Below are 15539 nucleotides of genomic sequence, written 5' to 3'. Positions count from 1 at the left end.
GCGGGGCCAACGCGGGGGGGCGGGGCCCGGCTGGGAGGGGCGGGGCCCGGCTGGGAGCGGCAGGGGAGGGGCGGGGCCGGCAGTTTGCCGGCCGGCGGTAAGTCCCTGAGCCTCTCTGGAACGGGCAGGTTCCGAGGAGAAGGGCAGGCACGGGCATCGTGGAAGAATTAGCGTCATCAGGTGGGCGGAGCGGGAGGGAAAGAGTCCGGGCGCCAGGAGTGGGGCGGGGACGGGGAGCCCGCACTCTGGGAGGCGGGGTGGGAGGGTGCCGGGGAGGGCGGCGCCCGGCGGGCCCAGAGCTTCGATCTGATTCCAGCCGGCGAATAACGGGAATTAACGGAGCAGCTTTAGTCTGCGTGTGGATACGCTGGGCCTTTCCACACACGCCTCCGCCCCCGACGCCGAGGACAGGCGCGCTGTCCGGTGCTGGGTTGGTCCCCGGGGGTCGCACTTCTCTGCAGCTGGTCCCCGAGACGCTGGCATTAAATTAAGGGCAAAGGTAGGGGTCAGGGAGGAGGGCGCAGAACTCCAGGATTTGAGCTCTTGCGAGCTGATACCCGATGCAGTGAAATCACACTAAGTCTGAAAGCACACCAACGAAACAGAAGTCCGTTACTCCGTGAGGTTATCCGTACTAAGTACTTAAGCCTGTACCTCCCGAATCCTACCCCTGCTTCTTCGCTCGACCACCACTGCCCTGAACTTGGTCTCCGCCATTCTTAGTCGGTTTATCATGGTTGGAGGCGTTCCCAAACGCTCTGTTTTCATTTTTCTCTTTTTGAGCTTAATAAAGATAACACGTAGCCTTGTGGGATTTGCTTTTATCATGGAACGTTTCTCTGATTCTTGCAAGTTGTTAAGTGTAAGGAAGCAGATCATTTATTTTCGCTGCTGTAATGTTGACCCTGTGAAGTAGTTTATGTCCTGTTTATGCATTTTTCTGTGGACACTTCGCTTGTCTTCACTATTTTGTTACTGGAGGCAGACTGACCATGAAGCTAATGAAATTTGCGTGTAAGGGCCCCTCACTCCCATGGGTCTCTTCCATAGTCCTAAGGGAAGCATTGGTAATGTGTTCCCATGGTCATGTTGTTCAGTAGCTAAGTCTGACTCTTTGTGACCCCATGGACTGTATAGCATGCTAGGCTTTCCTGCCCTTCACTATCTCCCAGAGTTTGCTCAAACTCATGTCCATGGAGTTGGTGATGCCATCCAACCACCTTATCCTCTGTCACCCCCTTCTCCTGCCCTCAGTCTTTCCCAGCATCAGGGTCTTTCCCAAAGAGTTGGCCCTTCGCATCAGCTTCAGCATCAGCATTAGTCCTTCCAGTGAACATTCATGGTTGATTTCCTTTAGGACTGAGATGGTTTGATCTCCTTACTGTCCAAGGGGCTCTCAAGAGTCTTCTCCAACACCACGGTTCAAAAGCATCAATTCTTTGGTGCTCAGCTTTCCTTATGGTCCAATTCTCACATCCATACATGACTACTGGAAAAACCATAGCTTTGACTAGATGGATCTTGGTTGGCAAACTGATGTCTCTGCTTTTTACTATACTGTCTAGGTTTGTCATAGCTATTCTTCCAAGAAGCAAGTGTCTTTAAATTTTGTGACTGCAGCCACCATCCACATTGATTTTGGAGCCCAAGGAAATGCAGTCTGACACTGTTTTCCGCATTTTCCCCGTCTATTTGCCATGAAGTGATGGGACCGGATGCCATGATCTTATTTTTCTGAATGTTGAGTTTTAAGCCAGCTTTTTCACTCTCCTCTTTCACCTTCATCAAGAGGCTCTTTAGTTCCTCTTCACTTTCTACCATTAAAGTGGTATTACCTGTGTATCTGAGGTTGTTGGTGTTTCTTCTGGCAATCTTGATTCCAGCTTGTGATTCATCCCTGCATTTCACATGATGTACTCTGCATATAAGTTAAACAGAGTTTTCTGTTTAGAGGGTCACGTTTTTTAAGCTTTTATTTTGTATTGGAGTATAGCCCAATACAACGTCAACACTGACGGTTTCAGGCAGAGGCGCAGGGACGCAGCCGTGTGTGTGTGCATATACCCATTCTCCTCAAGCCCCGCCCCGTCCAGGCTGCCCGTGACACTGAGCAGAGCTCCCTGTGCTGTGCAGGAGGTAGAGGGTCCCATGTTAAGTGACGACGGCTTTGTATTTCATCTGCTTTTCTTTCTCTTACCTTATCACGGTGGCTACAGTCTCCAGTACAGAGTTGAATGTTTGTGATGATAGCAGACATTCTTGTCCAGTTCCTGATTTAAAAATACCTTAGTTTACATGTTGCCCTGTTAGGAATCATGTATTTTTCAGGCTTTTTCAAATACCCTTTACCAAGTTAAGAAAGTTCTCTTTCATTCTGAATTTGCTAAAAATGTACTCATGAGTGAGTATTAGATTTTATCACATGCTTTGTTTTCTCTCTTAATCTGTTGAAGTCAGCAAAAACACTGCCCCCCCTTATCTGTCAGTATTAAGAATATAGGTTTTTCCAATGTTAAATACCTTTGGGTTTTTGTAATAAACCTAATTTGGCCATAATACACATAGTATCTTTTAGCTGATATCTTATTTAGGATGTTTATGTTTATGAGTGAGATTGATTTATAATTTTTCTTTCTTACACTATCCCTGGTTTTACAGGCACCAAAGAATAAGTTGGGGAATATTTCCTTTTTTCCCTTCTTTTTTCTCTGGAATAATGTATACAGTTCTGAGATAACCTGTCTCCGCAAAGTTTGGCAAAACTCCCTATAAAACTGTCTGGTGTGGAGTTTCTTTGTATGAGTAAAAGATTTTTACCTTTAGTTTATTGTTTTTAATAGTCACAGATGTTTTCAACATTTCTTAGGAATTCTTGAGTCAGTTTTTCTGTTATATATTTTTTTAAATTTTATTTTATTTTTAAACTTTACAATATTGTATTAGTTTTGCCAAATATCGAAATGAATCCGCCACAGGTATACCTGTGTTCCCCATCCTGAACCCTCCTCCCTCCTCCCTCCCCATACCCTCCCTCTGGGTCGTCCCAGTGCACCAGCCCCAGGCATCCAGTATCGTGCATCGAACCTGGACTGGCGACTTGTTTCATACATGATATTATACATGTTTCAATGCCATTCTCCCAAATCTCCCCACCCTCTCCCTCTCCCATAGAGTCCATAAGACTGTTCTATACATCAGTGTCTCTTTTGCTGTCTCGTACACAGGGTTATTGTTACCATCTTTCTAAATTCCATATATATGCGTTAGTATACTGTATTGGTGTTTTTCTTTCTGGCTTACTTGACTCTTATAATAGGTTCCAGTTTCATCCATCTCATTAGAACGGATTCAAATGTATTCTTTTTAATGGCTGAGTAATACTCCATTGTGTATATGTACCACAGCTTTCTTATCCATTCATCTGCTGATGGGCATCTAGGTTGCTTCCATGTCCTGGCTATTATAAACAGTGCTGCGATGAACATTGGGGTACACGTGTCTCTTTCCCTTCTGGTTTCCTCAGTGTGTATGCCCAGCAGTGGGATTGCTGGATCATAAGGCAGTTCTATTTCCAGTTTTTTAAGGAATCTCCACACTGTTCTCCATAGTGGCTGTACTAGTTTGTATTCGCACCAACAGTGTAAGAGAGTTCCCTTTTCTCCACACCCTCTCCAGCATTTATTGCTTGTAGACTTTTGGATCGCAGCCATTCTGACTGGCGTGAAATGGTACCTCATAGTGGTTTTGATTTGCATTTCTCTGATAATGAGTGGTGTTGAGCATCTTTTCATGTGTTTGTTAGCCATCTGTATGTCTTCTTTGGAGAAATGTCTATTTAGTTCTTTGGCCCATTTTTTGATTGGGTAACTATTAGCAAGGTGAAAAGGCAGCCTTCAGAATGGGAGAAAATAATAGCAAATGAAGCAACTGACAAACAACTAATCTCAAAAATGTACAAGCAACTCCTACAGCTCAACTCCAGAAAAATATTTTTTTTTTTAATGTTCTTTTCAACTGTTTAATTTTTACTTTTAAAAAGTTTTTCATTTTATCTTTTTAAAATGTTTTATATATAATATTATGTCTCTTTTTTATTGATACTATATCTTTCATTTTTTTTCCTACTAGATCTCACTAGAAAGTTTGTTTCATTATATGCTTTTCAAGAATCAACTTTTGACCTTGTTAATACATGTTGCAAATTTGTTTTCTGTTTCATTGATATATGTAATTTCTCTCTCTTACTACTGTCTTCAGATTATTCTGTTTTTCAGTTAAATGAGTTTAGTATATTCATCTTTAATCTTTCTGTTTTTCTAATATAAGCATCTAAGGTTATAAGTTTTCCTCAAATTACTACTTTTTCTGCATCCCACAAGTTTTGATACACAGTGTTTTTACTCAGTTCTGGTATTTGTTAGTATGCAATATTATTTCTTCTTTAAACTGTCAGTTATTTAAAGACTTTTTAATTGAAAAGGTAGTTATGTGTTTTATGCATATATTTGTTACACTATGGATGGAGTCAAGGAACCTTGAGACGTGCTCTATTAGGTAGTCCATGGTCAGTTTCTAGAACTATTCTAAGCCAAAGAAGAGTCCTGATCTCACCAATAGGTAGATAGGTGCACTGATGTATATCAAGCAAATCAAGCTTGGTAGTTCAGATGTTCTAGATTTTTACTAACCTCATGTTGAGATTTACCTTATCAGTATGCCTCTCATCCACTAACACATAATAAAGTAGATCAGTCACTCGTCAATGATGAATTTGTCCATTTCTCCCTATAGTTCCAGCAGTTTTAGTTTTGTGTATTTGGGAGCCATTTTACTTTAGAATCAGTATGTGCAAAGCAATTGCAGCATTGCTGTGTCCTAGAGCCTTAGATCTGGATGCATTCGCCAGAGGCCAGTCTTGGCCCCTGCCACTCCCCATGCCCAGGCAGGAGGAACTCTTCCACAGCACACGGCCAGTTGACTCTAAAGGACTTTCAGAGGCAGTGAACTCCTTCCCTCACAAGAAAGTCCAGTTCTTCATTGGCAATCTCCGCTTGATTATACTTGCCATTTGGTTAGACTCTAAAGCCAGCCTTATGCAAAGTGCTTTACAAACATTATCATGTTTAATTCTCAGCTGTTGTTTTGTCTCTCAGTTGTGTCTGACTCTTTGCGACCCCGTGGACTACAGCCCACCAGGCTCCTCAGTCCATGGGATTCTCCAGGTAAGAACACTGGAGTGGGTTGTCATGCCCTCCTCCAGGGGATCTTCCCGACCCAGGAATCGAACCCGCATCTCTTGCACTGGCAGGCAGGTACTTTACCATTTGCACTACCTGATCTTTATGTTGAGTCTAAAACCATGCCCCTTTCACTTCCAACCATGGGACCTGGCTCTAACCATCATTTCAAGCATTCTCAGCACTGTAGTCCCTTGGAAACCTCAGAAGTAGTTGAAGCTAATATGTGTTACGTAGCTCTGCCCAACTCTCATCAGTTTCCTCACAGAAGCTTGGACCCTTGCCATAGACATGCCTGTCCTTACCATGACTTTTGGAAAAGTAGTCAGTCTTGTTTTTTCTTTTCTAAAAACAAGTCAATCTTTACATGCTTCATTCTTAATGTGCAGCCTGGTGAGTTAAACCATTTCTGCATGTGAGTCGGCATGGTAGAGGAAGCGCAGTATTTCAACATGAAGTTCTTCATCTCAGGGTTAAAAAGTCAACCTCAGGACCACTCAGGTCTCACATGTGGCTCTCCCCCACCGCACACTCTTCGATAGAGCTCAGATTCAGATTTCATCTCTGGTGTCACCAGAGCACAATCTAATCAACCTAAACTGAGACTCCTCTTTCTGAGTCGGCACCAGCATGGCTCTGGGGTGGTCTTTTCATTGTGGGGCTGTGGAAAGCCTTACCTGTGGTAGTTCACGAGGGAATCAGAGGGCATGACGCACGCAGGGCTGTTACGCATTATGCTTTATGGCAGGGAGGGGCAGGAAAATATCCAGGGTGACTCGGTTAGACCGGAGTTGTGGAATGCGCACACCCTGCACAGCCATGCCCAGAGCTTGTCTGAGAACCGGAAATGCTTCAAGACTCTGAGCTGACCCGTATGGCATTCTTGTGCACTGTCGAGACACGTACCAGAGTAAGAGTGCCTATCATTCTCTCCTGCCAAGGAGCTTCAGTCTCACTCCTATTGTTTATAACTACTCCTCACTCTCTTAATGTGGGAGGCTTGGAAAACCCGTAGAACTTACATCAAGGTGAAGACAGGGAAGCATTTGGCAGCCATGGATATTTTTCTTTGCTTGTGTCATCGTGATGAGTCAGACCACAGCTTGGACTGAACTACTTTCTGCCTTCAGTGACTTCCCCTGAGATGTAGTGTGACAAAGTTTTCAAGTTCTAAAGATTGATTCACTCACACGGATTTATGGCATCTACCACATAGCCAGCCTGGGCATCTGATGGTGAACAAGGAAGTTGTAGTGTCTGTCTCGCAGTAGACGAGGGGGATGATTCTGTGCTGTGATGGGGGAAGTACAGACTGTCCGAGGAGTGTGTAAGATGGACACACAAACCAGTTGGGAGAAAGAGAAGGCCTTGCAGAGAAAATGACATCTAAACTGAGACCTGAAGGCCAGGAGAAGTTGGGTCAGCTCAAACAGGGGAAGGAAGGGAGAGGCCCAAAGTCAGAGTATGGCACATCCAAGGAGCTGAAAGAAGTTATGTGTCATCTACTTAGGCCAAGTTATGCTGCAGTAACAAGTGACCCCAAGTCTCCGTGGCACTTGACAACCATACAGCAGTAGTTTATTTCCCACTCCTGCTGTAATGTGGAGAGAAGATTGGGAGGGATGAAACTGAGGGAGGAAGCAAGGCAGTAATTCAGACTGGAGAAGATGGTGGCCTGAACTCAGGCAGTGGCCACGGGGGCACAGAACCGTGGATGGGATCACGGTGCATAGAGGGGCTGCCCTGGTGGCCCAGTGGTTAAGACTCCAAGCTCCCAACACAGGGGCCAATTCCTGGCTGGGGAACTAAGATTCTGCATGCTGCAGGGCATGGCCAAAAAAAATAGAAATGCATAGAAAGTAGAGTTGCTAGCTCTTTTTGGTTGATGAGACTTGGAGGGTGGAAGAAAGGAGCCATGGTCGACACCCAAGTTGCTTTATTCTAACCACAGAAAAGGGCAGAAAGATTAAAGCTTCTATAGAGATTAATTTAATATGCACAACAGCATGATAAATATTTTATTGTTAATAATTTTAGAACCATTTTCCTACCAATCTTGAACACGTCATAGAGTTGATGGTCTCATTGATCTATATTATTTCTTCTGCCCAAACTCCTGGCACAAGTATAGTCACAGAACTACATAATTCTTGGCAGGGAAGTTTCTGGGACACCAAATGAGGAGGTGTCTACTTAAAACTAGGTCTGTATTGCAAATCTAAAATTTCATCCTAAAACTTGAACTTATGAAGATGCCACTAGATGGTTAGAAGAATCAGACTGATACTGAGCTGTTGTCACGGATAAAGAAAATTTTTCTCTGCCCTTCTAAGTCCTCTGGGTGGTCTGAGAATTAAATCGACGTGACCCTGGGGCCTGTGGCTAAAGCTCCGCACTCCCAATGCAGGGATCGCAGGTTTGACCCCTGGTGGAGGACCTAAGATCCCACGTGCCACACAATTCGGCCAAAAGTGTATTTAAAAAATAGTAAGTGTTCTTGTTGCTCAGGTGGTAAAGAATCTGCTTGCGATGCAGGAGACCTGGGTTCGATCCCTGGGTTGGGAAGATTCCCCTGGAGAGGGGAAAGGCTACCCACTCCAGTATTTATTGGGCTTCCCTGGTGGCTCAGACGGTAAAGCGGAGACCCGGGTTCGATCCCTGGGTCAGGAAGATCCCCTGGCGAAGGAAATGGCAACCCACTCCAGTACTCTTGCCTGGAAAATCCCATGGATGGAGGAGCCTGGTAGGCTACAGTCCATGGGGTCGCAAAGAGTCGGACACGACTGAGCGACTTCACTTTCACTATAGAGAAACTGGAACCTTCACAGATTGCCGGTGGGAATGTAAAGTGGTGCACGCCATTCTGGAAAATAATCTGGCGGTTCCTCAAAATGTTAAGCACAGAGTTACCGTGTAACCCAGAATCCCCACTCCTGGATACCAAGAGACTCCACAACAGGTGTTCAAACAAAAACTTGCACCGAAATATTCAGAGGAGCAGTATTTCCAACAGAACACGGAGACCAGTGTCCGTTATAAATGGACAAATAAAATGTGGCCTATCCTTACAGTGGAATATTATTCAGCAATAAAAAAACTAAGTACTGATACGGGCTACAATTTGGAAGAGCCTGGGAAACACTGAGCTAAGTGAAAGACGTCAATCAGAGAAGTCCCCAGATTATGACTCCGCTTATCTGAGAGGTCTGGACTAAGCAAATGCTCAGAGACAGGAAGCCGGTCTGTGGTTGCCCAGGACCGAGGAGCGGGGGATGTGTGGTGGGAAGAAATGGGAAGTGACTGCTAGTGGTTTCTTTCTGGGGTAATGGAATGTTCTAACATTAGACTGTGGCGATGGTGATGTACAGCCGAGTGCATATATCTTAAAATACTAAATTATACACTTAAAATGGGTGCGTCGTACGGTATGTGAATCTCCAGAAGGGTTTTTAAAGTGAGCTAGCGGCTCTCCCTGGATGCTGAGCTTTTTTGCTTTTTATCTTTTTGCTCATCTGTGTCTTCTACAGTGAGCAAGTGTTTCTAGTTGTCAGAAAAAGGGAAGTTATTTGTTTAAATGGCTTGTCACTGCGAGGTAACTTCTTAGAATTAAGGAGAGAAATTCATGGGTTTAAGACCAGTAACTGCAGAGGAAACTGCTCCTTTCTCCCAGACCATTTCCCGCATCTCATTGTCCTCTACTGGAGAGGATGGTTTTTCTTTTTATCCATCAAATAATGAAACCTGGTGGGTGTTCTTACTTTTTTCATGTTGTGTGGTGATTCATTCCGGCTGAACGCCTTTCCATTTTTGACTTTTCATTGTTTGCTGCTCCGAGAACCTCGAGCTTTAAGATCTTAGTGTGGATGGTAATGCATTCAGTGTGCTTTCACAAATTGGGTTTAAGACTTTAATCCACTTCAGCACATCCTCCCCTCACTCCATGACCAGCTAGCCTTTGGGGTGAATCCTTCCCTCACTCCATGACCAGCTAGCCTTTGGGGTGAATCCTTCCCTTACTCTATGACCAGCTAGCCTTTGGGGTGAATCCTTCCCTCACTCTATGACCAGCTAGCCTTTGGGGTGAATCCTTCCCTCACTCCATGACCAGCTAGCCTTTGGGGTGAATCCTTCCCTCACTCCATGACCAGCTAGCATTTGGGGTGAATCCTTCCCTCACTCCATGACCAGTTAGCATTTGGGGTGAATCCTTCCCTCACTCCATGACCAGCTAGCCTTTGGGGTGAATCCTTCCCTCACTCTATGACCAGCTAGCCTTTGGGGTGAATCCTTCCCTCACTCTATGACCAGCTAGCCTTTGGGGTGAATCCTTCCCTCACTCCATGACCAGCTAGCCTTTGGGGTGAATCCTTCCCTCACTCCATGACCAGCTAGCATTTGGGGTGAATCCTTCCCTCACTCCATGACCAGTTAGCATTTGGGGTGAATCCTTCCCTCACTCCATGACCAGCTAGCCTTTGGGGTGAATCCTTCCCTCACTCCATGACCAGCTAGCCTTTGGGGTAGTCCCTTCACAGTGATAAATACAAGCAACAGTGAATGTGTTTTGCCAAAAAAAAAAAAATCTTAAGTTTAAATTTGACAGTATAATAATATACTGTGGGAATTAAAATGACTGTGTTAAAATAGATTATAAATAGTCTGAAAGATTATATAAAAGTATTTTGAAGAATTGGAGATTTTCTCTTTATTGTAGCATAAGTTAATATGTTGATTAATTCTTTTTGGCAGGTGGGTGAATCAGTCAGTATCACTGGGCTTAAGGAAAATAACTGTGGAGTCATACTTGCTTAAAAGAGATATACTTAGTCGAAAGGTAACATTGCTTAAACAGAAAAATCCATGAAGAAGTAATAATATCAGATTTTCTTCTTAGAAACCATGAAATTAGAAATGACTACATTAATACTGGTGGCGGGGGGACACACATCACAAAATCTGATACAGTTCATTGAAAGGTAATTCCAAAAGCTGAAAGCATTATAAAATATAATTACTAAAGCATTATAAAATGGTATTATTATGTGAAGCACAAAGATATATTTGCATGAAATTTTGCAAAAAACTTCAAGTCTGAGGTTTTTGCTCATGTTTGAATTTGTATCCTTGAAGTCAATGTTGTGAAAAACAGCAGGAGTTCTGCAGAGGCTCCTGGAAATGGGGAATGTGGGTGGCAGCCTTCAATTTTCTACCAAGGGGTAATTTCATTTCAGTCCCGGGTCAGGAGTTTAAAAAAAAAGTGGGAAAAAAACTTAGAAACCAGTGCTGGTTTTCAGTGGCCACTTATGTAAACGTCTACATCTTTGCAGTATTAATTGGTCAGTGGCGACCCCCGCCCTGAATTCTGAGGTGGAGAAGGGAAGGCCCTTATATGGCGAAGGAAATGACAACCCACTCCAGTACTCTTGCCTGGAGAATCCCATGGACGGAGGAGCCTGGTGGGCTACAGTCCACGGGGTCGCAAAGAGTCGGACACGACTGAGCGACTTCACTTTCGCTTTCACTTCAGTTTATATGGCGATGCAGGCAGACCACGGCTGGGCTCGAACCCGGGGTCAGAAGTGTTCGAGACAGGACAGCCCAGACACGTGTGGAGAGCCCAGACTGAGGCCGTGTGTGGGCCCTGGAGACTTGGCTTAAGCCAGGACCAGAGGACAGGGCGTGGGGGAGATGCCATCAGAGCCAACACATGTCACACGTTTCCACTCAGGACTGCTAGGTAATAGTTACATCGGAGGAGAAAATGACACAGGCTTTATCAGAGCCCTTTGCTAAGATTGCCCGCCTGTGTCCCGTCTGCCTCACCTGTTCTGCTCAGATTCCTTGAGGGCAAAGACCCTGGAGTTTTCCCTTCATGTCACCAGTACCTTTGCAGTCCAAAAACATTTGAATGATTTGCAAGGGTTTAATCATCTACCAAGGTACTGCCTAAAGCATAGGAATCTGTTTTCCAGTTGCAGGTGGTCGTTGGGCCTCAGTAGAGAGAGCTGCTCACAGGAGCCATTTGCAGATCCTCTCTGGGGAAGAAAACCACCAAGTGGGGCTCCTGGCCCCTGATATTCTCCGCCTTCACGCTCTTGTCCCTGTGCTGAGAGTTGCTGTTGTTCAGTCCCTCAGTCGTGTCCGACTCTTTGCGACCCGGTGGCCTGCAGCCTGCCAGGATCCTCTGTCCATGGAATTTCCCAGGTAGGAATACTGGAGTAGGTTGCCTTTCCCTTCTCCAGTGTCTGTGCTTTTTGCGAGAGTGGGTCTTACAAAAGATGGCACAAGTCTGGGCAACCTGTTTCTCTGGAAGGCACTAGATTTAGATCAATGTGGATTTATGGGATTATTCCCCAAAAAAGCATTACAGATATTTGTGGATTAGGATTGAATTTTGAGAACTGTGAAGATGCTACTAATACATTTCCTAAGTCAAATAAAATTTTAGTATGAATATGGCCGATGCATCTTAGCTCACTTGCTTTTTATAAATAGGCAAGTATCAGTTTGTATGTCTATAATCTCTTTAATTACAGTTTTCGTCTTGTTAGTGAAAAATCAGTATTTAGTTTATCTTTCTATTACTTTTAAAAAGTTACCATATGCTGGCATCTGAATGTTTGTGTCCTCCCCAAATTCATCTGTTGAAGTCTTAACACTCAACATGACAATACTAGGAGGTAAGACTCTGGGGAGGCGCTGGGGTCATGAGGGGGGCCCTCGTGGGTGGGATTAGAGCCCTCGTCGAAGAGAGCCCACAGAGCTGCCTCACCCCTTCCAGCCTGTGAGGACACGGTGAGGAGGCACCATCTGTGATCCAGGAACGCGACCTCCCCAGACACCGGATTGCAGCCCTGTGACGGTCTTAGGCTTGCCGGCCTCCAGAACCATGAGATCTGAATTTCTGTTTGCAGAACAACAGTCTGTGGATTTTGTTAGAGCACCCAGAGATGGCTAAGATGCAGTAGTAGCTGAAATGTGTCCTGCCTAGGATGTAGACTCGATCCCCTTTTATGATGTAAAAAAATGAAAACTGAGTATGATAACTAATCTTACTTAGCCTCTCTTGTGTTTATCTTTTATGTAGATAGGTCTCATGATGACAAAAAAGAAAAGAAGAAAGACTCGTGGGTCAACCACGGAGGATGCTATGACATAGTTAGAAATGGGTATTTGGTCCCTGCCCCGGCATCTGGGCACAGAGCTCCTAAAACACTTGGAATTTCTGGAGTGTTAGGGTAAAACAAGGTATCTCTGCTTGTTTATAACTAGCCTCTTTCAGCCACATCTGAGTTTATGTCAATGCAATGACTTAGAAAAGACCCTAAGGGTGGGACTGAATGGGCTGGTTGTCAGGGAAACCAGCCTTGGATGGAATGAGAGGGTCAGAGCTCTCAGCCCCAGCCACTGACTTAAGGGGAGGGGCGAGGGGCTGGAGCTGGACTTCATCACCAACAGGCGGTGATTTAATCAGTTGTGCCCAAGGAAGGAAGCCTCCGTAAAGCCCCCCACAGCAGGTTTCTGAGGGTGTCTGAGCTCTCTGTGCGGTGGCATGGATGCCCCGCCCCGCCCCCACGCCTGGCCTGGGCGCCTTCTTCCTGTCGGCTTTTCCCAAGTTGTGTCCTTTATGACAAACAACTCGCGCGCTCAGTCGTGTCCAACTGTGACCCTATTCACTGTAGCTCTCCAAGCTCCTCTGTCCACAGGATTCTCCAGGCAAGAATATTGCAGTGGGTTGCCATTTCCTTCTCCAGGGGATTGTCCTGATCCAGGGATCAAACCTGAGTCTCCTGCATTGTTAGGTGAAGTCTTTAGCACTGCACTGCCTGGGAAGCCCCTCATAATAAAGGGGTGATAGTAAGTGGTCCCGAGTTCTGAGAGCAAATGATCAAGCTGAGGAAAGGGTTGTAGGGTCCCCGATTTATAGCTGGCTCCTCAGATGTACAGGCAGCTGGGATTTGCAGCTAGCATCTCAGATTGGGCACCGTCTTCTGGGACTGAGCCCCTAACCAGTCTGCACTAACTCTGGGCGGTTACGGTCAGAATTGCATAATAAGACAGAAAATCCCATACATCTGGCCTCAGAAGTATTGTGAGCAGAGAGAAATAGGCATACTTTCCTTTTAGGAACCAACTCATCATTCTGTCAATGATAAATAAAAAGAAAGAATTGAACACTCTTTGTATTTCCTGTACAAACTGTCCCTGAGGGGAACCACTCGTTGAAGGGCTGGTTTCTCTTTGCAGAGACAGCCCAGCTGAGAGTGAAGGGGCCCTGCAGCCTCAGAGCATCACAGGGCTGCAGCCTCCAGTGAAGTCGTGGGTGTGAGCGAAGATCATCAATCGCTGCAAAAGGCATCAGGTGAAGACACGGACAGCACTTCCTCACACATGAGTCAGCCTGGCAGGGCCTGAAGCCTCTGAACAATCCCAGGGTCGCAGAGTCGTCTGTCCCGTGCTTCCCAGCGGAAGTACAGGAGACCACTGACTGACACGGTGTCCGTGCCGGATAAAGGAGCCTAAAGGACTGAGCCTCTGGATGTATCATTTCCAGAAGATATAAGAGACAGAGGAGGAGGCTTTTAAACAGCCCCAGCCGGTGGTGTACAATTACCAAAATTCAGACTGTGGAAAAACTTACAGGGAAAAAATGACAAATACATTTCGGGGGAAAGAAAGTGAGATCGACAGAAACAGAGGAGGAAGCCATGCTCTAGAAGAGGCGAATAAGTTAAATGTAAAGTGTGACCCTTTCTTGACTCTTGACTTAAACAAACTGGTCTTAAAAAAAAATTCAAGAACTGCCAAGAAGACTCTCTTCTACAGGCAAAAACAGGCTCACAAGCCCCACCCACTCTCTGACTTTTTTTTTTGCATAAATCATGTAATTAAAGAGCTGCACCTTTTAGTTAAACCTTCTTGCCCAGAGTTAACACCCTTGAAACCTCATCAATCACTGATTTTCAGATGGCTGGGATTATGAGCTTGTTTCCCAAGGGCGGGTATCAGTGAGGCATTTAAAGCTTGAAGATGATTTTTTAAAAGTCCCTGGAAAGGGGGCAATAATACCAAAACAAAAGGAGAGAGAAAACTCGGAAATCAAGTATCACTGATCTCAGGAGTGTCCTGAGCTCCCTGGTCTTCTCCCTCTAGGCTCTTCAGAGCAGATAGCAGAAGACTCGATAGGGGAGGGGGATGGAGCCGGCCTGGTGAAGATGCTGAGGTTCTGGGTTTTGGTTTTGTCCTTAGAATTTTTTTTTTTTTTTTTCTGTTTGTCTCAATAGGAATGAACACAAATTCAAAAGACCAAACATTTCAAACCAAACAGCGAAGCCGTTTGAAGGCAGCCTCCTGGTGGCCAGCGCCTTGTGCCCTGGGGTCACTTCTCAAATTAAGGTGAAAGTTGAAGTCTAAGTGGAGAGGGAAGGAAGGAGAAAGGCCCTTCGCCAGCATCCCCGGTAGGTGACCATCCGCTCCCTCTCTGTGGGAGCTCGTCCAGTAGCTGGAAATCTCTGACGCATCCCACACTCGGCACGTGGGTATGAAGTTTCCCTGTGGCGTCTCCCAGGACAGTGTTCTCAGCCTCCAGAGGACCTGACTCCTACCTGGGGTCCGGGGGGGCTGAGGGGACAGCCCTCCGGTCAGACCATATCAGCAGCTGGGGGCAGGCAAGGCGAGTAGTTGGGGCTTTTCCCGAGATGCCGTGGTGCCTTGTTGAGCAAAAATGTGATTTCAGTGGTTAGAGAGTGAGAGCATATGCTAATATATTTAAAAATGGTTCTGAAACCACTCTCTTAAGGATGAACTTAAGCTTGCTGGGGGGAAGGGATAGTTAGGGAGTTTGGGATGAGCATGTACACACTGCCATATTTAAAGTGGATAACCAATAAGGACCTAGTGTACAGCACAGGGAACTCAGTGTTATGTGGCAGCCTGGATGGGAGGGGAGTCTGGGGGAGAATGGGTACTTGTATACGTACAGCTGAATGCCTTCACTGTTCAGCTGAAGCTATTGCAACATTGTTAATCAGCTATGACCCAATACAAAATAAAAAGGGCTTTAAAAAAAAATAAAATCACTCTCTTAAGTTTTGTCTTCCTCAGGGTAAAGGAAATAATGATAATACATGCTTATCTATATAAATATAATAAATAATAAGTATAGATGTTTAAAAATATATGTATATTATTAGTGAAGAGTATCTAACCCACGCTCACATATGGTGAAACTATACACATCACTTCTACTCACATTTCATGGGCTGGAACATTGCCACGTGGCCGCCCCTGCCAGCAGGGGGC

General features: G+C 45.3%; 1 long non-coding RNA gene across 7 annotated transcripts; it reads left to right on the top strand.

Moving 5' to 3' along the window:
- The first annotated feature begins 62 nt into the window (after nt 1-62).
- Nucleotides 63-15313, top strand: LOC147356024 (uncharacterized). Of its 7 annotated transcripts, none has more exons than XR_015142965.1 (4): nt 63-180; nt 11210-11441; nt 11833-11917; nt 12019-12292. It is a non-coding gene; the product is annotated as an uncharacterized LOC147356024 (long non-coding RNA). The 7 variants fall into 7 exon arrangements; XR_015142969.1 differs by lacking the exons at nt 63-180; nt 11833-11917; nt 12019-12292 and adding exons at nt 9922-10071; nt 13485-13599; nt 14522-15313; XR_015142964.1 differs by lacking the exon at nt 63-180 and adding an exon at nt 9932-10071.
- Nucleotides 15314-15539: the final 226 nt, after the last annotated feature.

This window comes from Bos grunniens, chromosome 16, assembly GCF_055505025.1.
Source record: "Bos grunniens cultivar Pamir isolate PY7600 chromosome 16, Bosgru_T2T1.0, whole genome shotgun sequence".
In the NCBI taxonomy this organism is placed as follows: Eukaryota; Metazoa; Chordata; class Mammalia; order Artiodactyla; family Bovidae; genus Bos; species Bos grunniens.
Note: the sequence above shows the minus strand (reverse complement) of the source record. Positions and strands in the feature narration are given on the sequence as shown.